We start from the raw sequence: 25450 nt of genomic DNA, 5'->3' as shown, positions 1-25450 counted from the left end.
GTGAGCGCCACAATCAGGACTGCATACGACCGAGGCACACAGGGCCAACACCCGGCATCATGGTGTGGGGAGCGATCTCCTACACTGGCCGTACACCACTGGTGATCGTCGAGGGGACACTGAATAGTGCACGGTACATCCAAACCGTCATCGAACCCATCGTTCTACCATTCCTAGACCGGCAAGGGAACTTGCTGTTCCAACAGGACAATGCACGTCCGCATGTATCCCGTGCCACCCAAGGTGCTCTAGAAGGTGTAAGTCAACTACCCTGGCCAGCAAGATCTCCGGATCTGTCCCCCATTGAGCATGTTTGGGACTGGATGAAGCGTCGTCTCACGCGGTCTGCACGTCCAGCACGAACGCTGGTCCAACTGAGGCGCCAGGTGGAAATGGCATGGCAAGCCGTTCCACAGGACTACATCCAGCATCTCTACGATCGTCTCCATGGGAGAATAGCAGCCTGCATTGCTGCGAAAGGTGGATATACACTGTACTAGTGCCGACATTGTGCATGCTCTGTTGCCTGTGTCTATGTGCCTGTGGTTCTGTCAGTGTGATCATGTGATGTATCTGACCCCAGGAATGTGTCAATAAAGTTTCCCCTTCCTGGGACAATGAATTCACGGTGTTCTTATTTCAATTTCCAGGAGTGTAATTCAAAGAACAACATACGCAAAGTGCAATACAAATGGCCGAGGGCCACAATTTTCAAAATTTTAGAATATATTTTTGAATATGGAAGGCCAACAAGAAATCTTAAAAAAATAAAAAATTCAGTTAAGATAGCAATATAATAATTTAAAACCCAAAAGCAACATATGGAAGGTGCAACACAAATGGCTGAGAGCCACAATTAAATTTCAACCAAACATCACCATAGACCTTAAAAATCAACAAGATAAAAATCCAATTAAGATAGCAATAAAATAATTCAAAGGAACAATATATGCAAGGTGTAATACCAATGGCTGAGGACCACAATCAGACTTCAAAACTGCAAAATATATTGCCATAATCTTAAAATTTGAAATAGGTGGCACTCTGAAAGCCTCCAGGGAGGTCAGTCTGCCCTCGTTAACTTAGGTCAGACAGGTGGTGAGCCCAACTATACTTGACCCGTCGGAACCTAACCAGGGGCAGCCACGGACCGACCGACACAACAACTTCCTTCCCGTCAATCAGTACATGAGAAACCCAACCGGCAATGTTACTAACTTGATAATCCACAATGGAGTACGTGTACACACCATGTTGGACAGCGACAAGAGGTGAGGAAAGGACGCTGCCTGAAACTACGTTAATGGCCAGGGCAGGTAACCGGAACACTAACAGCCACTGGGCAGAAAATTCTGCTGGTACACTTGAATTTGAAACACAGTAATAGTTAACTCGCTGCCTGAATTTACGTCAGTGTCCAGGGCAGGTAACCAGAACTTGACGGCCAGAAGACAAAAAATTCCACTGGTGCACTTAAATCGTAGTCGACCAAAATAGTTAATTGCACCGCATGGCGGCTAAATCTCAGCATTAGAACCACTCCGTGTTGCTCACCGGAAAACCTCCCCGACACCAAACCACCGAAGCGAACCACCACAACATGAATAGACGTGGCTTGGGTAGTTGAAACCACTATTCAACTTTGACTTCCTTAGTCGGCGAACCACGAAGCTCGCAGCGATCGGACAGCTCCACACACGCTCCGACACTGCGCAGGGACTGCCAGCGGCCCAAGTCGACTGCACCGCGCGCAGAACTCTACTCAGAATGCCGACAACATCTAAAATCGTCGTCAGTAGACATAACGTCAACTTCACACAAAACCTGACAAACACTTGCACGAAGAGCTGAACGATACACAACAGTAACTAAGCATGCACGAAGACAAATCGGGAGTCGATGCGTGCGCACACACACATACAGCCCACTCATGAACGATTGGCGAGCCAAAACGCGTCGTCCGGTTGGACGACCGAACGGCGATCCACCAAGACCGTGGCCCGGCTCAAGTGACGGTCGCATGTACATGACACTTATTAGACCCCTGATGACGTACGCAGCCCCTGTCTGGGGATACGCTGCGCCAACTCGCCTGCGCCGTCTGCAGCTCATACAGAACAAAGTACTCAAAATCATAAGCAACGTTCCGCGCTACACACGCATCGCGGACCTTCACCGGGAATACCGGTTAGATACTATCTTGCAGGTATTCCAAAAACTCTCCACACGACTGTACAATAACACGAGACACTCGCGCAACCCGTTTATCCTTTCTCTGGGCAACTACGACCACAACCATAGATGGAAGCATAACAGACCAAAGACATTACTGGCTAGGAACTGAACATCTATGGTCCATAGAATGCTAACACGACAGTACTGGCGCAACCACACCTTGCATGCACTGTCGCAGATAGCAAGCCGCTACTGCCCTTACTACCCGTCCTACTGTCGCAGAGGTTTTTTTCCCTTGGCGCTGGCCTTGGCACTTTTTTTCCTCTGCTCTTAAAACCGCTACCCTTCGATCGTTTTCGACCACTTCTATCTCCTGATGGACCATGTTAATGAGTAGTCTTACCCAGACGCACGGATAACATCACAGCCCGCATCCTGTGACGCCTGATTCAAAACTAACATGTTTACGGAGGTGACAGTAGAACTTTTGTGTTGGTCACCACGTTGGTGTGGGCGTGGAGGGGCCCCATCCTGCGCTAAAAAAAAAAAAAAGTGACGGTCGCGCGAGTCACGTTGATGCAGACCACACTGCTCCAACCCGACTGCACTAGTGCTGCGTTGCAACTCCCCGACTCGCAGGTCCGGACTGCCCTCCCGACGCGTCCCCAACCGACTGGCAGCCCGAACTCGCAACACGAACTCGCAACGTGATCTCCCTACGACAGACAATGATCGGGAAGTAACAGCAGTCGAGCAAAGATACTACGAAAGGGGATATATCGATACGCGCTGCGAACGCCGCTCACGGTCAGACAAAGCAGCAACTACATGACAGTAGTAATTTAAATTAACGTAGTGAGGTGGAAGTACGTTAAAAACAGGGTGTGAAATACAAAATTGGCGAGAACACGAGCCACGCACGGCTCAAACATGAAAATCAAAGCTAAATGATCCACGCACAGCCGTAAGTAGAGTCTACAGTCAGATGTGGCAAACTGATGCTGTTAGAAGGAGCGTCACGCGGTTCACTGCCCCTCGCCAGTGTGTGACATTGCTTCCATAAACCTTCTTGCGTGCAAAACACAATGGCAGCATGATGCCTTCGGCTGGTACATCTCGTTCTGGGAGAGGGCGCCGTACTAGATACAGCCTCTGACTTGCTGTGCGCCGTAAAGTAGGCGTTGGAAAAGGGTACAGTTAGCTGTTGTGAAGCCCTCAGTCATTCACGTCTTACTAGATTTGCCTTACTATGTACCTAATTAACAATTGAACTGCTATTTTCAGGTTCACGACAAATTTAGCTTTAGTTTGTGGTTGTCTATTGGCTCATAAAGTGTGTGTGGAATATTTGCGTACTTTTCACAATCTTGTCCAGATTTTATTATTTTTCATCTTGCTGCAGATATGCTCCAGGACTCTTCTCTATCTCGCATAACAGATGACGTCCTGAAACGATCCCCTCCCATGCACCTACTCCATTCTACCTCTCCTTTCGTTCCAGCATCCCTCCAGCTTTATTTCACAATTTCACATTCTGGGCCCGTCCACCAACCCTATAAAATCGCATGCAGTAACTTCAGAAAAAACCACAAGAGCAATCCCCCTCCTTGACCTATAACAAACTAGAACCATCCGAACCACGTGACTCCAATTCGAAAATACCTTAGACTAACACCCAATGAAAATGTAAGCTCGGACACCGATCTAGTAACCACCGAAAAGAACGTCCACAGTAAACTAAAACTTCAAACAGCCCGTACCTCGGGACCAAATCTTACAAGCCATCACCCAAATTTATTAGACTGTCATCCACCTTGTCCTTATCCATGCACGTGTTATATGAAACTTCGCTCAAGTTTTCAAAAAAATGACTCTAAGCACTCTGGGACTTAACATTTGAGGTGATCAGCCCCTCGCATTCGGGAGGACGACGGTTCAATACCGCGTCCGGCCATCCTGATTTAGGTTTTCCGTGATTTCCCTAAATCGCTTCAGGCAAATGCCGGGATAGTTACTTTGAAAGGGCATGGCCGACTTCCTTCCCCATCCTTCCCTAATCCGATGAGACGGATGACCTCGCAGTTTGGTCCCCTCCCCAAATCAACCCAACAACCTCATCAGTCCCAGAGACTTAGAACTACTTAAACCTAACCAACCTGAGGACATCACACACATCCATGCCCGAGGCAGGATTCGAGCCTGCGACTGTAGCAGCAGCGCGGTTCCGGACTGAAGCGCCTAGAACCGCTCGGCCACAGCGGCCGGCGAAGAATAAAGACGCAGAATGTTAATAACGTTTGTTTTATATAATAAGCCATAAGAATTTTCACATAAACAATTCGGAGGAATTACTTTTGAGCATGCCCGCGTACGTAAACGATTAATCAGACACAGACAGTAGCACTATCAGACTATTTATTAACTGTGCTGTTCTGCATTCTTCAGTAGATAGTAAGGAAATGTAGAACGACGTAGACAGTATTTCTTGTTGGAGTGCTCAATAGCAACATTTATTAAATGCGTATAAATGCAAGATGATGCCCTTAACAAAAAGTAAAAAATCGATGATGTCTTACAAGATTAGCATGAATTTCCGAAGCCTGCTCACAATTGTCATGCAAAAATGGAATCTACAGAATGGAATCGACAGAGTGGAATCGACAGGTTCCCGATAATACCTTGTCTGCCCCAGTCTCTGACGCCACAAATGATTTCAATGGTCCCAGTCGACTAACGCTTGAACAGTGATTTTGTTCGCTCGACGGTGCAAATATGTACAAGGTTATTGTAGGTGGTCAGAGTATTTCACAAATTTACAGTAGCTATATTATTTGATCCATTGTCACGGGGCTTTGCACACAGAGAAAAACTCAAAAAAAGTTTCTTCCACGTATTAAAAGTGCTCAATATGTACCCCTACTGATTCTGCAGATATCAAGTCGATAATCAAATTTTTCCCACCTTCGGCACAGCATCTCCCTATCGGCACCATCCTATCGGTTTCCAGTTGCTACATGAGCCAATTTTCCATGTCTTTTCGCAGAAGAAAAAGAGGCCGTAAACTGTAAGCCTTGAGACTGCACAGAACACGCTAACTTTTGGCGCTCTCGAATGTGTTAAACGATAGCGTGGGGATTCTTTATCCCCCATATTCGCACATTGTGCCTATTTACTGTGCCACTCACAAAAATCTTGGTTCATCAATGCAAATGAGTTTTTCACAAAACACATCCTCTTCCATAAGCTGCTACAACTGTGCCGAAAATTCAAAGCGTCTGAGTGTGGCCATCGGGAGTCAGGGCTTGTGGCAGTTTCAGGCGGTAAGGTTTCAGCTTCAGTCGTTTCCTTAAGATCTTCCAAACCTTCGGCTGAGATATGTTAAGGTCTCTGCTTCCTCTGTTCGTCGACGCCTGTGGGGTATGTACAAAACTCGCCCGCACGCGGTCAACCGTTTGTTCATTCATTACAGGCCGACCCGTTGTTTTACCTTGAAAGAGCGTCCTGAATCTTTAAACTGCGCGTTCCATCACTGAATGGAGTTGACAGTAGGTGGACTTTGATCAACATCGTCACAATTTGTCGTTGCACTGTTTCAGCAGATTGTATGACTGCATTTTAAGCAAAACACACACTTCACCGCCTATCGCCATCTTCCCTGGCTGCTCACTGCTGCGCTCTCGCGGCAGAAATCTGAAATACGGCCGTAACAGTACAGAACTTTTTGAATTTTTTCCATATGAGTGTTGAGTTTTGTGACAATATGTCAATTAATGTAGCTACAATGAATTTATGAAATCGTTTCAGTCACTTACACAGGTGACAGAATTCATGTAATACCGATATGCACATATACAGATGGCGATAGTATCGCGTACACAAGGTGTAAAACCGCATTGTGTTGACAGAGTTGTCATTTGTACTGAGGTGATTTATGTGAAAGGGGTACGACGTGATTATAGCCGCAAGACGTGAATTAACAGACATTGAACGCAAAATGGTAGCTGGAGCTAGACGTGTGGGACATTCAGTTTTGAAAATCGCTAGGGAATTCACTATTCCTACAAGGGAACCTCCCCATCGCACCCCCCTCAGATTTAGTTATAACTTGGCACAGTGGATAGGCCTTGATAAACTGAACACAGATCAATTGAGAAAACAGGAAGAAGTTGTGTGGAACTGTGAAAAAATAAGCAAAATATACAAACTGAGTAGTCCATGGGACACATAGGCAACATCAAGGAGAACGTGAGCTCAGCGGTGCCGTGGTCCCGTGGTAGCGTGAGCAGCTGCAGAAAGAGAGGTCCTTGGTTCAAGTCTTCCCACGAGTGAAAATTTTACTTTATTTTTGCATAGTTATTATCTGTCCGTTCGTTCATTGACGTCTCTGTTCACTGTAATAAGTTTAGTGTCTGTGTTTTGCGACCGCATCGCAAAACCGTGCGATTAGTAGACGAAAGGACGTGCCTCTCCAATCGGAACCGAAAACATTTGATCGCAAGGTCATAGGTCAATCGATTCTTCCACAGGAAAACACATCTGATATATTCTATACGACACTGGTGACGGCATGTGCGTCACATGACAGGAATATGTTGTCGACCCACCTAACTTGTACACTTGGCGAATGGGTAAAAAGATTCTTCTACCTTGTCCGATTTAGGTTTTCTTGTGGATGTGATAATCACTCCCAAAAAAGTGATGAAAACATAAGAGTTTGTCACATAAACTGAAAATAAAAAATTAAAGATTTCACTCGATGTAAGATTTGAACCAAGGACCTTTCGCTCCGCAACTGCTCACGTTACCACGAGACCATGGCGCTCCTGGGGTCTCTGTGTCCTTGATATTGCCTATCTTGGCATGAACTACTCAGTTTGTATATTTTGCTAATTTTTTTACAGTTCCACACAACTTCTTCCTGTTTTCTCAATTGATCTGTGTTCGGTTTTTCAAGGCCTATCCACTGTGCCAACTTATAACTAAATGTGAGGGGGGTGCGATGGGGAGGTTCCCTTGCTAGATCCGCAGTGTCAAGAGTGTGCCGAGAATAACAAATTACAGGCACAGTGAGATCACTATGGACAACCAAGGCAGTGGGGATGGCCTTCACTTGATGACCGAGAACAGCGGCGTTTGCATAGAGTTTTCAGTGCTAACGTAACAGCCGAAATCAGTGAGGAACGTACAAGGAAGATATCCGCTAGGACAGTGCGCTGAAATTTCGCGTTAATGGGCTATGGCAGCAGACCGACGCGAATGCCTTTGCTAGCAGCACGACATCGCCTGCAGCGCCTCTCCTGGGCTAGTGACCATGTCAGTTGGACGCTAGACGACTGGAAAACCGTGGCCTGATCTGATGAGTCCAGATTTCAGTTGGTCAGGGCTGATCGTAGGGTTCGAGTGTGGCGCAGACCCTTCGAAGCGATGGACCCAAGTTGTCAACAAGACATTGTGGAAGCTGGTCGTGCTGCATATGGTGTGGGCTGTGTTTACATGTTACGGACAGAGTACGCTGGTCCAACTGAACCGATCATTGACTGGAAATTGTTATGTTCCGCCACTTGGAGACATTTGAAGCCATTCGTGGACTTGATGTTCCCAACCAACAAGGGAATTTTTATGGATGCAAGGCGCCACATCACCGGTTTGAAGAACGTTCTGGACAATTCGAACGAATGATTTGACCACTCAGATCGCCTGACATGAGTCCCATCGGACGTATATGGGACATGATCGGGTGGTCAGTGAAACGTCTCTCTGAACTCGTTTCATAAGACGCTTGTCGAATTCGGTACAACCTATTCACTTTACTACCTGATTTTAGCTCAATTCATGAACTGTTCCAGAAAGACTGAGCACTCAAATAAGGCCTATTGATTATTATATGTGTGTTTTAATGTGGTGTTTCGGTTTTGTTTTGTGGGAAACGCTGAGTTGGTCATCTTGTGCTGGGAGCAGACGATGTTGCTTCTCGTTCGAAGGAGAGCACAGGATGACCAACTTAGGTTTCCAATACCTGAACAGAGAGGTTTACCCATCTTAGTCGAAGGCTGTGCCGAAGGTTGTTTTTGTGTGTGATATTGGTGACGGAGGGCTACCCCTCTGGTAGCTACCGCTGCACGGAAAGCTAGGTAAACTCGTGAGAGAAAGGGGCACTCTTCGGTGAACGCTTCGTGAGTACGGCTCGTAGCTCTTAAAGGGGGTTTCAGGTGATAGGAATCAGGTTGAGTTAGGACTTCGTTATGTTTAACTGTTGAAATACTTAAGAACTTCAGCTTAACTGAAGCGTGTGAAGCGAGTTATTTTTTTAATGATTTTTAATCTTATATTTTCTGGAAATTGCTTTTGTCTTTGTGTGTCGATTTTGTGCCACGTGTTTGGTTATCAGTGACCCTTCTGGTCCACCACGGCACCGCAATAGGCTTTATTTTAACAGTTTGCTTGTTTAATGAGCTACAATTTCTGCAAGAATATCTCTTCTTCCGTGCATTTTCTACAAAGCAGCACAACAGTTTGAGTCAGAATGCACCACGTGCTCTAGTTCGGCCGTTTTCAGGCAGCAGGTGCAGTTAGTATGTTAAACAATTATCGCACCGCCTTGTGTATTGGTTAAATCTCTGTCCAGAATAGTGCATGCGTAGAATCGTAATGCAAGTCTCACTGAGATATTTTTATGGTATTAATGCTAAGGAGATGATAGTATAATTGTCTCCCACCCCCGTCTTCTGTGTTTCTTCTTGCTGTAGTTAAATTGAATTGTGCTCTGTTTCATTCTCACGTAATTCTTACTTAAATATTTCGAGTCAGGCACCAGTTATGTGTAGTTGGGATGTGCAACCAAATATTTAGTTACAATAAATAATTTATGTGAAAGATAAATTTTTTGGTGTCGATCTTACCCCCTTACTCTGGTTTCCAATCCTGAATTAATCAAGTTGCTTCATGCACGACATGGAGTACTATTTATCTGGCTGCTTGAATAAATTTGCGTACTTGTAATTAAATTATTAAAGTAATTAAACTCATAATTTTCCAGCTCCGTTTTTTTTTCTAAATGGTTAGGAAGGGCTTGGGCTGGTGGCGACTCTGAACTTCTGAATTTTTATCATTATTTGTGTGAGAGAGGCAGCTAGAAATGCGAGATAACGTATATGGCTCGATGAGCTGCGTCGTAAACATAGTAATACGTTACATCAGTTCATGCACAAAGTCCTGCACCGGCAACACTTTCGCAATTACGGACAGCTATAGAGGCAGCATGGTTCACTCAGTATTTCTGCAGGCGTCCCAACGACTTTTTGAGTCAAAGCGGCGTCGAGTTGCTACACTTGTGAAATTATTATTAAAAATTTCTTATAATTATGTAGAGTGTACTTATCCAACTTCTTTTTATCTGCTGCTGCCACAAGCACAGTGTTCCTTCATGTCCACTGTAACTTGGTTTTTACACCAAGAATGACCAATACTAACATTATGTTTCAGATGACGAAACTCAAAAATACTGACATGCTTACAACACTGACGTACATCTTACTTAAGGAATTACATGCTTCTTGTACAACTTCACATAGGACACTGCCGTTCAATGCCTACATGGCTGGACCTTTATATATAAATCCGAACAATCCTCGGTATCGTTATAAAGATTTTTTTAATAGAATTACAATTAAAACTGTCGCCTCAAAATTAATGACATATTTCAACAGTTGCACTGGCTCTTATAGAGCAAATATATTTATCGATTTTCAGTCATTTAACATTTTGGAGTGTGCAAATATTCAAATATGAAATATTAACAATACTTTTACTATTTTCATAAAATGCGAAAGATACATGGTTCGGAAAATGTTCCTACCAATGTATATGTTTCCAAGACTCCCACTGAATGTGGCTAAATAGGTCTTTTATTTATTATTGACAAAACACCTAAAGAACTGCCTATGTCTACACGCCACTTGTAACATTTTCGCTAATTACATTTAAATTTTCTACTCAGTTTTGATTCTCTCAGTTGGTTTTTCGTTTAAATACCACAGACTTTAATTTAGATGCTGTTTTAACAAACATCCATCTCAGTTTCAAAGAAATGACTGACCATTGTACTCGACCATTTGTTCCAGATTTCACCTAATTACGTTAATCCTAGCTATTCCTACCAATTACAGGACTTTTATACTTCAATACAATTATAATTTAGTAAACAGTTTCATTGTAACAATTTTATAAGTATAGGTTTACCTATACCACTAACCTTTGTTACATCAGTGATTCTTGTTTATTTCAAATTGGTTCGAAAAATACTTGTTTTAAATGGGTTTCAATGGACTGTTACGTCTCACAGTACAATAAGCAGGCAGACGTCCTACGCGATGTTAGGAGATATCCCACGGCTGATCACGTTATAGAGCCATGGCACGTGTGATGAGTCAGGAAATCGGGATGTCAACTTAGCAGCTATTGCTGCGGCCTCCCTTGATGCAGGCTGTTGTGCGCCCAGCACGACATTGGACATAAGAGTGACACCACGTCATTTTAAGGAACCGATGTCCAAAGAAGACTTGCAGCAATCACATACGAGGGGCACTCCTAAAGTTTCCATTATCACCTCAAAAAAATAAAGTTACGTGTTTGTTTCCAGACACATTTCTGGAGTGAAATTCCCGTGCCACAGTGCTATAAAATGACACGATCGGACCCGAAACAAACTAAAGCAGTCCACTGATAAAGTGGAAATTAGTTGCGATACTTTTCTTACTCCTCTAGCACCGTGCATCGGTGCTCTGACACAGAGATTTCAATGTATGTGACAACAACAAATGGCTCTGAGCACTATGGGACTCAACTGCTGAGGTTATTAGTCCCCTAGAACTTAGAACTAGTTAAACCTAACTAACCTAAGGACATCACAAACATCCATGCCCGAGGCAGGATTCGAACCTGCGACCGTAGCGGCCTTGCGGTTCCAGACTGCAGCGCCTTTAACCGCACGGCCACTTCGGCCGGCTGTGACAACAACAGACAAGTTTCTGCAGTCAAACAAATACTTAACTTCATAACCTTAACTACATAACCTTTTATTCATAATTTAAAATCGACCCGTTCCCCTCTGAAAAACTCCAGTGTCTATAAGATTCTTTGCGATACCTGCTCTTCTTACTACGGAGGACAAAGAGGACGTGCCTTTACAGTCAGATATAAAGAACTTCTTTTAAGAAAAAAAAGGTACTAACACCCAAAATTCGTCTTTTGCTAACCATCTTTTAATTACAGGTCACGTGCCTAAAGCTGATCACGATATCAATATTTTGCACACTGAGAAGAAAGGGAGTAGATTAGATGTTCTCGAAGAATTAGAAAGTTTTTAACATCTTTCTCGAAAGGATGGCCTCATTCTTAATGAGCAGCTACAATTACGTAATAAAAGCTTCTTCAACGGTATAAACCCGTTACTTCATATTTGATTTCGTGTTCCCTCATGCAGTTGCCGAAATATTTTTTCTATTTAAGTCGATTCGCAACTGTTTGTTCATTAAATGATTTATATTAACTACATTTCATGTTATACCGTTTTTCTATTCTCTGAGTTTTTCAGCTCCTTTTTTGATATTCTGTAATGGCGTTTTTCAGCCTTTAAACTGTGCTTCTAAGTTCTTATGTAAACAAATTGTTACCGTGTCTGCTGCTGTCAGATAAAATATTGCCTCTTACTTCACGTATTACACATTTCACTTCTCTATGTTTGGAATGTTAAGTAGCCGGTTTGTATTTGCGGCTACTAGATGGCACTTTTGGATTAACGGTCAACTGCCCGCAATTGCTAACGCGGACGCTTCAGTCTGACGCTACCGCAACTCGACATGTGGTGCAGCCCTTAGTGGCCTGCCTCTATGTTTTCTGTTTTAATATTGTGTGACTAAAGCGTTATCGCTTCATATTTATTTTATACGTGACATGCCAGTTTTATTTCTGATGAAGGCGCTCTTAGAAGTGGCCGAAGCCAAGGTCATAAAGGATTTTCGCGACCGAGGGCTGCAATTGTTTTAATTTTATCTTGTAACGGTCGCTGACAACGCAGCCATGTTTAAAGGTTTACATAACATTACATTTTCGAGGTGGTAATCAAAATTTAATGACTACCTTTTGTAAATCGCATAGGAACCACAAGAATAAATTCAGAGACGTTTGGGAGAGTACCGAGGCATGAAGACAGACATTTTTATCTCGCTCTATACGAGAATGGGATAAGACGAGTAGTTGGTAATAGAGCACAATCGGCCAATAGCTGTACTGTGGTCTCGTGGAGTACACATCTAGGTGTAGTTGAGTCTTGGTCCATGAAATGTTACATGCCTAATAATAAATTAGTTGGCAGTAGAGGAGTGCATATCAGGGTTGTTGTATTAAACTACTTTGTAAATAGACCTTTGAAAACTGCAACAGGTCATAGTCTGAAATCACAGTCACCCCATTTTACTTAAAATTTTATATCTCTGCCAAGAACATTAAAAAAGTTTTGTCTTCCCTCCATAATTTAAACTTCAGTTTGGTGGTCGAGAACAGCATATTTCATTATCTTCACAATTTATGGCGGGCGGGTTATAACTTCTCATCCCTAGCAGTTCAGTCTACCTACCTCGGTAAGCTTCTTGATGCCAGTCCCTTTCAGTCGGCGTTGGCATATACTGACTCAGCGTATAAAAGCAGCGTTGAAGAAATTTCCTACCAGGCAAGGGCCGCATAACTCAAGCTTCGAAGCGGCATCTGTAAGTCTGCTAAATTTAGGGAGTTTGGGTTTCTAAAGTACTTGCGTGAAAATGTTCTGAAGTTCAACTAATTACGCTTTATTGCCTCCAAAACTAGTTCTAAATGTCTATCAAGACCGTGTTTACTTGCAACTAATACTGTGCGGGTTAAGGACTGTTTTTACTACAAATTCTCCACACGAAAGCAGCCGGAAGTTCACCAGTCCGACCTTAATGTTTTTAACTGTCACTTACCCACAACTGTTCGTCATAATATCTCGAAATGTTCACGAAACACACCACGTGAAGTTTTAAAATGTTCAAATGAGTGTGAATTCCTATGGGACCAAACTGCCGAGGTCATCGCTCCCTAGACTTACACACTACTTAAACTCACTAATGCTAAGAACAACACACACACACTCATACCCAAGGGAGGACTCGAACCTCCGGCGAGAGGGGCCGCGCAATCATTTACATGCCGCCTCGAACCGCGCGGCCACTCCGCGCGGCTGCAGTTTTAAGTTCGACATGAAATTTCACGCGTAAATAATTTCCAAATAAATATACTCAAAACTTCAAGGGTCATTAAAGTGTTATGGCACCGGAGCCGATAGATCGTAAGATTTCTTTCATCTTAACAAAAATTCGCATACTACGGTTCCATAGTGATCTGTACAATAACACGGTTCACGAGCAACTCACAGAGACACGGAAACTGTGCCACAAAGCACAACAGAAGGCGCGGGAAATGCTTTACTCCTATTGGCTAATGATTTAGGCCGCCAATCGTAGTAATACCAGGCCTTAAATACTCGCGATAATCCATAGGTCATCCAACAGAATCATAGACAGCAATTTATAAAACGAATTCTATATTTACGAAACCAAATTAAATTTAAATGAAACAAAGAATGAAGAAATGAAATACTAATTGATTTAATACTTAACATCTCTTCTGGCTGCTTTAACACAAAAGCATGCACACTGGGATATACGTCACATGATTCATGGTTGCGCAAGAATTTTCCCACGCATACATTTTACATAGTATTCAATAAAATGAAACATCCACACTTTCCGTGTGCCATCCATACACTCTCTCACTCTCTCCACAACATTACACGACAAAACATAATTAAATAATTTTACAAATGTTTACCATTGCATCAGCGGCTACTGTAATGAAAGCAAAGAAAAGTCTAGAAAATTAGTTCCTATGAAGTTAATCTTTTCATTTATAATTTCAACTGATTTTATAAATGAATACTTTGAATCCCTAGCACAGTTTTTGCATACTAGAAACGTTATTGTGTGTTTCAGGTAAATTTCTATATCTCGAAAGATATTGAAGATAATGACCTGAGATTTTTACAATATAGTTGTATTATTAACACAAGTCTGTATACGAAGCAGGAAAAAGATCGTATAAAACTTACTACCACTTTTTTATATTGATAGGGAATGTGCATAACGTTTCGTACGCACGCGATAGGGAAACACCTTGTCCTGACGGCCAGCAAAAGCTGCACTGACGTGAGAACACCAAAAACTGCTCTCATCCCGACTACATGACAAGACACACTTACCGCACTGCGAAGCGAAAAGATTCGGAATAATTTACCGCGATACAAGTTACGCCTCCGTTTCTCATATTCTTTTACAAATGATCCAGTATCTAACTAGCTACGTGATTGGTGACTCAAATTTAATCACGTGTACCAGGCAGCCGTAGTTCTCAACCGAGGGCAGGAACGAATTGCGGTGCTGTGCGACATGGCTGCTTCTCTGCCTGGTAGTTAAATCGACTCGGGAAAGACTCACATTTCCATTTTCGTTTTATTTCCAATTATCTTGTCTGCCCCTGCCTTTGACGCAAAAAATTGGCTATTCCTTTTATGTTACTGTCCTCATTAAACTACCATTAAAACACTCTCGATTTACATGAATTACCATAGAATGAGTCCCCTCAGATGTTTCAATCTCCAAATGTAGGGGCTTTCAGCGTTGCTATCATGTTTTGTGGTTCGTTCACTGTCGGATAATTGATGTATTCCTTTCATTCCTTTTTTGTGTGTCTGCACACACATTTAATAGCTTCAGATCGGTATAGGGCTTGCCAAACTGTGTTACGCGGAACATTTAAAAAAATTTAAATATGATTTCTCTTTTAAGGCTGGAATACACGTGAGAGCTTTTTTGCTCTCCGACGACTTGTTACTCTATGTTAGTACTCGCAGAATTGTTTACACTAGGGACGAATTTTCGATGATAGTTACTTATGTGAGTTACGGGCTGTGGCTGGTAAAGCTCAAAGATGGCAATTCCATCGTCAGTTTTACCTGCAATGGGCCACTACCTCATTAAGTGCACAATGAGTGTATTTGCAGTACTCAATCTAGTGTCGGAATCAGGACAGATTACCAGGATACAACATGGGTAAGAAACAGAAACGAGATAAAACGGTTTAATGGATCTGCGAAGTTGCCACCTGGAACGTTAGGGGAACTGGAAGTTGGATAATTTAAACATTTGGAAAAAAAAGAAAATAGATTTTGCAGCAGTTACAGAAACAAAGAAGAAAGATCTGGAACTAAAGTGGAATACAGCAGGAACAAAGAGGAAGTAAATGTGTTGCTGTCTACATTCATAGAAAATGGGGAGATAAAACACTGGACGATGAATCTGTAAGTGAACGCATTGTACTAGTAGGAATTAAAGGTCCAAGAAGAATCATAAGAATAATAGCGGCTTATGCCTCACGAGTTACACGTGATCATAAACAGATACAACAAAAGTCAGATTTTTCTTATGGGAGATCAGTGTGGAAATATACCATTTCCAAAAATAGTGAGCACAAAAAAACTACGTAATGAAAACGGAAAAATAGTCACGGATTTTGCTACCTTCAATCATTAAAAAATTATCAATAGTTTCTTTAGGAAGAAAGGCATATACAAATGTACCTAGTCAGCAAGTCGATATAGATCCGTTTTAAATTATATAACAATAAATGCCCCCCCCCCCCCATGAACTATGGACCTTGCCGTTAGTGGGGAGGCTTGCGTGCCTCAGCGATACAGATGGCCGTACCGTAGGTGCAACCACAACGGAGGGGTATCTGTTGAGAGGCCAGACAAACATGTGGTTCCTGAAGAGGGGCAGCAGCCTTTTCAGTAGTTGCAGGGGCAACAGTCTGGATGATTGACTGATCTGGCCTTGTAACACTAACCAAAACGGCCTTGCTGTGCTGGTACTGCGTACGGTTCAAAGAAAGGGGAAACTACAGCCGTAATTTTTCCCGAGGGCATGCAGTTTACTGTATGGTTAATGATGATGGCGTCCTCTTGGGTAAAATATTCCGGAGGTAAAATAGTCCCCCATTCGGATCTTCGGGCGGGGACTACTCAAGAGGATGTCGTTATCAGGAGAAAGAAAACTGGCGTTCTACGGATCGGAGCGTGGAATGTCAGATCCCTTAATCGGGCAGGTAGGTTAGAAAATTTAAAAAGGGAAATGGATAGGTTAAAGTTAGATATAGTGGGAATTAGTGAAGTTCGGTGGCAGGAGGAACAAGACTTATGATCAGGCGAATACAGGGTTATAAATTCAAAGTCAAATAGGGGTAATGCAGGAGTAGGTTTAATAATGAATAAAAAAATAGGAATGCGGGTAAGTTACTACAAACAGCATAGTGAACGCATTATTGTGGCCAAGAAAGACACGAAGCCCACGCCTACTACAGTAGTACAAGTTTATATGCCAACTAGCTCTGAAGATGACGAAGAAATTGAAGAAATGTATGATGAAATAAAAGAAATTATTCAGATAGTGAAGGGAGACGAAAATTTAATAGTCATGGGTGACTGGAATTCGGTAGTAGGAAAAGGGAGAGAAGGAAACGTAGTAGGTGAATATGGATTGGGGCTAAGAAATGAAAGAGGAAGCCGCCTGGTAGAATTTTGCACAGAGCACAACTTAATCATAGCTAACACTTGGTTCAAGAATCATAAAAGAAGGTTGTATACATGGAAGAAGCCTGGAGATACTGACAGATTTCAGATAGATTATACAATGGTAAGACAGAGATTTAGGAACCAGGTTTTAAATTGTAAGACATTTCCAGGGGCAGATGTGGACTCTGATCACAATCTATTGGTTGTGAACTGTAGATTGAAGAAACTGCAAAATGGTGGGAATTTAAGGAGATGGGACCTGGATAAAGTGACTAAACCAGAGGTTGTACAGAGTTTCAGGGAGAGCGTAAGGGAACAAATGGCAGGAATGGGGGAAAGAAATACAGTAGAAGAAGAACGGGTAGCTTTGAGGGATGAAGTAGTGAAGGCAGCAGAGGATCAAGTAGGTAAATAGACGAGGGCTAGTATAAATCCTTGGGTAACAGAAGAAATATTGAATTTAATTGATGAAAGGAGAAAATATAAAAATGCAGTCATTGAAGCAGGCTGAAAGGAATACAAACGTCTCAAAAATGAGAGCGACAGGAAGTGCAAAAAGGCTAAGCAGGGATGGCTAGAGAATAAATGTAAGGATGTAGAGGCTTATCTCACTAGGGGTAAGATATATACTGCCTACAGGAAAATTAAAGAGACATTTGGAGAAAAGAGAACCACTTGTATGAATATCAAGAGCTCAGATGTAAACCCAGTTCTAAGCAAAGAAGGGAAAGTAGAATGGTGGAAGGAGTATATAGAGGGTCTATACAAGGGCAATGTACTTGAGGACAATATTATAGAAATGGAAGAGGATGTAGATGAAGATGAAATGGGAAATATGATACTGCGTGAAGAGTTTGACAGAGCACTGAAAGACCTGAGTCGAAACAAGGCCCCGGGAGTAGAGAACATTCCATTAGAACTACTGACGGCCTCGGGAGAGCCAGTCCTGACAAAACTCTACCATCTGGTGAGCAAGATGTATGAGACAGGCGAAATACGCTCAGACTTAAAGAAGAGTATAATAATTCCAATCCCAAAGAAAGCAGGTGTTGACAGATGTGAAAATTACCGAACTATCAGTTTAATAAGTCACAGCAGCAAAATACTAACGCGAATTCTTTACAGACGAATGGAAAAACTGGTAGAAGCCGACCTTGGGAAAGATAAGTTTGGATTCCGTAGAAATACGGGAACACGTGAGGCAATACTGACCCTACGGCTTATCTTAGAAGCTAGATTAAGGAAAGGCAAACCTACGTTCTAGGATTTGTAGGCTTAGAGAAAGCTTTTGACAATGTTGACCGGAATACTCTCTTTCAAATTCTGAAGGTGGCAGGGGTAAAATATAGGGAGCGAAAGGCTATTTACAATTTGTATAGAAACCAAATGGCACAGTTGAGGAGCATGAAAGGGAAGCAGTGGTTGGGAAGGGAGTGAGACAGGGTTGTAGCCTCTCCGAGATGTTATTCGATCTGTATATTGAGGAAGCAGTGAAGGAAACAAACGAAAAATTCGGAGTAGGTATTAAAATCCATGGAGAAGAAATAAAAACTTGGAGCTTCGCCGATGACATTGTAATTCTGTCAGAGACAGCAAAGGACTTGGAAGAGCAGTTGAACGGAATGGACAGTGTCTTGAAAGGAGGGTATAAGATGAACATCAACAAAAGCAAAACGAGGACAATGGAATGTAGTCGAATTAAGTCGGGTGATGCTGAGGGAATTAAATTAGGAAATGAGACACTTAAAGTAGTAAAGGAGTTTTGCTATTTGGGGAGCAAAATAACTGACGATGGTCGAAGTAGAGAGGGTATAAAATGTAGACTGGCAACGGCAAGGAAAGCGTTTCTGAAGAAGAGAAATTTGTTAACATCGAGTATAGATTTAAGTGTGAGGAAGTCGTTTCTGAAAGTATTTGTATGGAGTGTAGCCATGTATGGAAGTGAAACATGGACGATAAATAGTTTAGACAAGAAGAGAATAGAAGCTTTCGAAATGTGGTGCTACAGAAGAATGCTGAAGATTAGTTGGGTAGATCACATAACGAATGAGGAGGTTTTGAATAGGATTGGGGAGAAGAGATGTTTGTGGCACAACTTGACTAGAAGAAGGGATCGGTTGGTAGGACATGTTCTGAGGCATCAAGGGATCACCAATGTAGTATTGGAGGGCAGCGTGGAGGGTAAAAATCGTAGAGGGAGACTAAGAGATGAATACACCGAGCAGATTCAGAAGGATGTAGGTTGCAGTAGGTACTGGGAGATGAAGAAGCTTGCGCAGGATAGAGTAGCATGGAGAGCTGCATCATACCAGTCTCAGGACTGAAGACCACAACAACAACAACATAAATCAGGAATTTTCTGGACAGAGTTTATCGAGGAGTGGATATTGGATCTGATGGCTTCATACTGGTCTCAGTAATTGACATGTATGCAAAATGGAGAAAACCGAATAAAACAAGTTTAGGCTCAACAGGAAGAACAAGTTGTGAAAGTTTACCTTTTAGAAGATAGCAACATACGAGATCTCTCCCAAAAGTGGATGACAAAAATCATTACCATATTTTGAAATGGTAAAAGGCTTGAAAAATAGAGAAAAGTTAAAAACAATCATATCGAACTTAGCTAATGAGGTTCTGGGGAGGAGAAGAAAATATAGGAAACGTAGAGGAGTAATGACTTGGACGCCACGGATGGAAACAGTAATCAAAGAAAAACATGAGGCTTTCAAGACCTATATAAATAATTCCACTAATGAAAAATGTGATATAAAGGGAAGAGAAATAATGCGAAATACGCAACTCAGACAATACCTGAACTGGACACAAAAGGCCTGGACGGTATTTATATGAGAGACCTGACGGAAGATCTGAAAGCTACAAAATACAGGAAAACCACAGGTTTAGAAGGTGCTGATATGGAACTGTGGAAATATGGAGGGTTATTCCAACATCTAGGACGTCCTCACATATTTAATCAAGGTTGGAGAAATAAGAACGTGGCAAAAGACTGGCCGAGGACCAAATGTATATATATCTCTAAAAATTGCGATAAAAATAAATGTAGAACTATTGAGGAATAAGCAGAAACTTAAACGCAAAGCAGAAACTTAAACGAACGTGTTAGTGTTGGATGAGAGAGTGGATTAGACGGCGGGATGATTTCGGAACGAGCACGAATATCATTGTAGAGCTTGTGTTGGAAGATCCACAACAATATAGAAATTTTACGAGAATGACAGAGACGGAGATGGAAGAAATACTCCTTATAACTCGACACAAAATTGTCAAGCGAGGTCAAGAAAGACACTATAATGAGTAAATACATTAGTCTTGAAGACAGACTGCTTGTGACACTAACATTTGTAGCATCATGTACGTTTATTCACTTTAGTATTAGGTAAAATAGTAATTACGATGAAATAACAAAAGCCGAACAGAGCGGATATCGGATGTATGAAAGATTACTGGACATTCATTAATTTGACGTTTTAACTTTTCAAAGGAACCACTGGTAAATTCCCAAAGATCTTTGCTTCAACACCATGTATAATAATACACTATGCGTACAAAAGTATCCGGACACATGGCTGAAAATGACTCACAAGTTCGTGGCGCCGTTCGTCGGTAACGATGGAATCCAATATGGTGTTAGCGCACCCTTAGCTTCCACCTTCGCAGGCATACGTTCAATCAGGTGCTGGAAGGTTTCTTGGAGAATGGCAGCTCATTTTTCACGGAGTGCTGCACTGAGGGGAGGTATCGATGTCGGTCGGTGAGACCTGGCACGAAATGGGCGTTCCAAAACATCCCAAGGGTGTTCTATAGGATTTAGGTCAGGACTCTATGCAGGCCAGTCCATTACAGGGATATTATTGTCGTGTAACCAATCCGCTACAGGCCGTGCGTTATGAACAGGTGCTCGATCATGTTGAAAGATGCAATCGCCATCCCCGATTTGTTCTACAATTGTGGGAAACAAGAAGGTACTTAAAACATCGACGTAGGCCTGTGCTGTGTTAGTGCCATGCAAAACAACTACACACGCTGGCAGATGACTTTCACCGGGCATTCGCCACACCCACACCCTGCCATCGGATAGCCACCCTGTGTACCGTGATTCGTATCTCCACACAACGTTTTTCCACTGATCAATGGTCCAATGTTTACGCTCCTTACACCAAGCGAGGCGTCGTTTGGCATTTACCGGCGTGATGTGTGGCTTATGAGCAGCCGCACGACCGTGAAATCTAAGTTTTCTCACCTCGCGCCTGTCACCGTGGATTCCGATGTAGTTTGGAATTCTTGTGTGATGGTCTGGATAGATGTCTGTCTATTACACATTACGACCCTTTTCAAATGTTGGTGGTCTCTGTCAGTCAACAGACGAGGTCTATCTGTACGCTTTTGTGCTGTACGTGCCCCTTCACTATCGCATCGGAAACAGTGGACCTAGGGATGTTTAGGAATGCGGAAATCTCGCGTACAGACGTATGACACAAGTTACACCCAATCACCTGACCACGTTCGAAGTCGGTGAGTTCCGCGGAGCGGCCCCTTGTGTTCTCTCACGATGTCTGATGACTACTTAGATCGCTGATAAGGAGTACCTGGCAGTATACGGCAGCACAACGCACCTAATATGAAAAACTTGTGTTTTTGGGGGTGTCCGGATACTTTTGATCACATAGTGTGTAATCAATAAATACCACGTCATTAAAAATTGTACATACAGCTGTAGTAATTACAGTTAAATAGCTATCTTCCCAGCTCCAAAACGATCACTTCCGAACTTAAATTCACTTTTTTATGTTGGTTAATGTATGTTATAGTTGTGCATATTCTGGTAAATTTCTTTGTGGAGGTGTTAAAAACTGTAGCCACTTCAGCCAACAAAACGTATGTCTTGTCGACGACTCTATTGCTTTATGTTCTTGAGGGATTTATGTATAGAACTCTAAATTTACGTCTTTTGCAAACAAGTGTTCATTAAATGTGGTTATTCCGTCAATTTCAAACTGTGGAAACGGCTGTTCGTTGGCTAGGTGAACAATGGACAGTCTAGCACATTTTGATAGAATATACCCATTCTTCTTAAGCCGATCCAAATGGGAATGAAGATTTATAAACATTTTTTATGTATCCTTTAATCTAGTATCATTCTTGAGCCCATTAATTTCGTCCAGAGCTCCAACATCTGACCAATCCCCATTGCTGTTTTCTGTAAAATTAAATGTCAGATGTTTCCATACATTTTTTCGAAACCTCTACTGTTACTGCAACCATAAATGAGAGACGTTAAGTTCTTTCCTTTAGGCCGGTATTGCACTATCTAATTTCTTTGTCGAATATCTTTGTCAAAGATATTTGATGGTGTAATAGGGAACTTTGTCAAATGTCGTCCAATATTTGATCAAATCTAGGGCCTCGCTGTAGATTTGATCAAAGAAGTCGCTTGTCTTCTGTCTACCGCAATGTGACATGTTACCACATGGAGCGCTGCATCGCTGCATTCTGTCGTCTGTAGTGTTTTATAAACATTGCGGGTAAATACAATTGGTAAGTGCCGACAACTACAAAATTAATAGAGATGTATGAAGCTGATGGGGCGCTTTACAACGTGAGGCACGCTGAATACAAAAACAGATTACGAAGATTGGAGACCTGACCTGACCTAACCTAACCTAACCTAACCCTCTCCTGTAGCAAGGAATCGGAGTGTTGCAGAGAGCCTGTCTTCTGCAGATGTAGCAGTTCTTAAATGAATATTGCGCTTTGTGATATGAGGATACACTTCATTGAGCACATATAGAAATGTGTGCTCATCCATTTTTAAGTAATTGATGTACCACTTGACGTCCTCCACTATAAGCTCACGTAACAAGTTTTGTTGAATGCTTTTATCGTGTCGTCGTAAAACCCACGGCTTCACGCAGGCATGTTTCCTTTTTTTCCCCGCTTCTCTTCCGCATGTGCACACAGTGCAATTGTGGTACATGCAACTGCTGCGGTTAATAACAAGTTGTTGTTGTCAGCCATCTTGAACTTTGACGAAAAATATGATGACAGTGTACTGCCCCTTCTAGCGCTACATCAAAGATCTTTGTCAAATATATTTGACGGAATATTTGATCACATCTTTGCTGTAGTCCCAGTCTTGAAGAAGGGTCGTCGAGCAGATGCGCAAAACTATAGACCTATATCTCTGACGTCGATCTGTTGTAGAATTTTAGAACATGTTTTTTGCTAGCGTATCATGTCGTTTCTGGAAACCCAGAATCTACTCTGTAGGAATCAACATGGATTCCGGAAACAGCGATCGTGTGAGACCCAACTCGCTTTATTTGTTCATGAGACCCAGAAAATATTAGATACAGGCTCCCAGGTAGATGATATTTTCCTTGACTTCCGGAAGGCGTTCGATACAGTTCCGCACTGTCGCCTGATAAACAAAGTAAGAGCCTACGGAATATCAGACCAGCTGTGTGGCTGGATTGAAGAGTTTTTAGCAAACAGAACACAGCATGTTGTTATCAATGGAGAGACGTCTACAGACGTTAAAGTAACCTCTGGCGTGCCACAGGGGAGTGTTATGGGACCATTGCTTTTCACGATATATATAAATGACCTCCTAGTAGATGGTGTCGGAAGTTCCATGCGGCTTTTCGCGGATAATGCTGTAGTATACAAAGAAGTTGCAGCATTAGAAAATTGCAGCGAAATGCAGGAAGATCTGCAGCGGATAGGCACTCGGTGCAGGGAGTGGCAACTGACCCTTAACATAGACAAATGTAATGTATTGCGAATACGTAGAAAGAAGGATCCTTTATTGTATGATTATATGATAGCGGAACAAACACTGGTAGCAGTTACTTCTGTAAAATATCTGGGAGTAAGCGTGCGGAACGATTTGAAGTGGAATGATCGTATAAAATTAATTGTTAGTAAGGCGAGTGCCAGGATGAGATTCATTGGGAGAGTCCTTAGAAAATGTTGTCCATCAACAAAGGAGGTGGTTTACTAAATACTCGTTCGACCTATACTTGAGTATTGCTCATCAATGTCGGATCCGTACCAGATCGGGTTGACGGAGGAGATAGAGAAGATCCAAAGAAGAGCGGCGCGTTTCGTCACAGGGTTATTTGGTAAGCGTGATAGCGTTACGGAGATGTTTAGCAAACTCAAGTGGCAGACTCTGCAAGAAAGGCGCTCTGCATCGCGGTGTAGCTTGCTGTCCAGGTTTCGAGAGGGTGCGTTTCTGGATGAGGTATCGAATATATTGCTTCCCCATACTTATACCTCCCGAGGAGATCACGAGTGTAAAATTAGACAGATTCGAGCGCGGACGGGGGCTTTCCGGCAGTCGTTCTTCCCGCGAACCATACGCGACTGGAACAGGAAAGGGAGGTAATGACAGTGGCAAGTAAAGTGCTCTCCGCCACACACCGTTGGGTGGCTTGCGGAGTAAAAATGTAGATGTAGAAATATTTGACAAAGAAATTTGATAGTGTTATACCGGCCTTACCGGCGCTGCGTGTGGAACGTGAGTGTGACGCCGGGTGGGTGAAGCGTCAAATGGCGCCCGAGCCACCGAGACAAGGAACTGGGCAGGTCGCAGAGGGCGGCAGCTGCTGCTGGCAGCTCGCCGGGTGTACTCGTCGGCGAGTTGAGCGAGGCCACCCGGCCCTGCTGCCGCCACCTGCCGGCCGAGGGCCCAGGAGGGGACCGGGGACGCGAAGGCAGGCGGGCGGGCGGGCCATGTTTGGATCGATTGCCACCTGATGACGTCAGGGGACGGCCACTCTGGACGCTGGAGGCAGATGGGGGACCGCTCCGCCGCCTCGGGCGCAACAGATGACACGGGCCGGTACAGGTGCGCCTTGCAGCCCCACAACAGCATGCTTCCCATGTCTCCCTACACAGAAAGTTTCGAAAAACAGTGTCTCCTATTCCTGCAAGGGAGGTAGTGTTGGTCAAAACTAGAAGGAAAAATCCTACGCCGTAACAAATATGGACGGAAAGGCCGCGCGCAGAATCGCGCTTTTCGGGGGAGGAGTGCGCTCTTGCTGCTCGGTTCTTTTGTATCCCGCCTGGAAGGCGGCGCGTGGGTCTGCTCCTGAAAACTGAAAGGTTGGCCGAATGTAGGATGTGAGTAGGAGCAGGAAAAGGTGAAAATCTCTCGGTACTGCTGTTAGAAACGGTTTTACTATACCACCATAGTAACTGAATACATAACGTTAATATACACAGAGGCATACATAACTGTACGTAGGTGCGAAGCCTTAGACCCGTCGTAAGTAAAGCGAAGCTGACGCGGTGTCCCGGCCGTCTGCTCTTGATCAAATGGGGACAATCTGGAGCCGGAGCTCGTACAGCTCTCCCGCTCCGGCTAGAGTGCACTGTCGCCGGTGTCTGTCGTAGTGCCAACCTAGCAGAGTGCACCTACGTTGTGGCATCGTACCTATCGATACCACAGGTTCCTACTTGAGTTAGGAACATGGGGTGAAAAATTTTTAGCTTAGCTCGGATCAGCGGTCACTTGTATAGACATTCGAACTAAAGATGGGTCGAACTCGTTCA

Source organism: Schistocerca nitens, chromosome 1 (genome assembly GCF_023898315.1).
Source record: "Schistocerca nitens isolate TAMUIC-IGC-003100 chromosome 1, iqSchNite1.1, whole genome shotgun sequence".
In the NCBI taxonomy this organism is placed as follows: domain Eukaryota; kingdom Metazoa; phylum Arthropoda; class Insecta; order Orthoptera; family Acrididae; genus Schistocerca; species Schistocerca nitens.
This window is presented reverse-complemented; position numbering follows the sequence as displayed.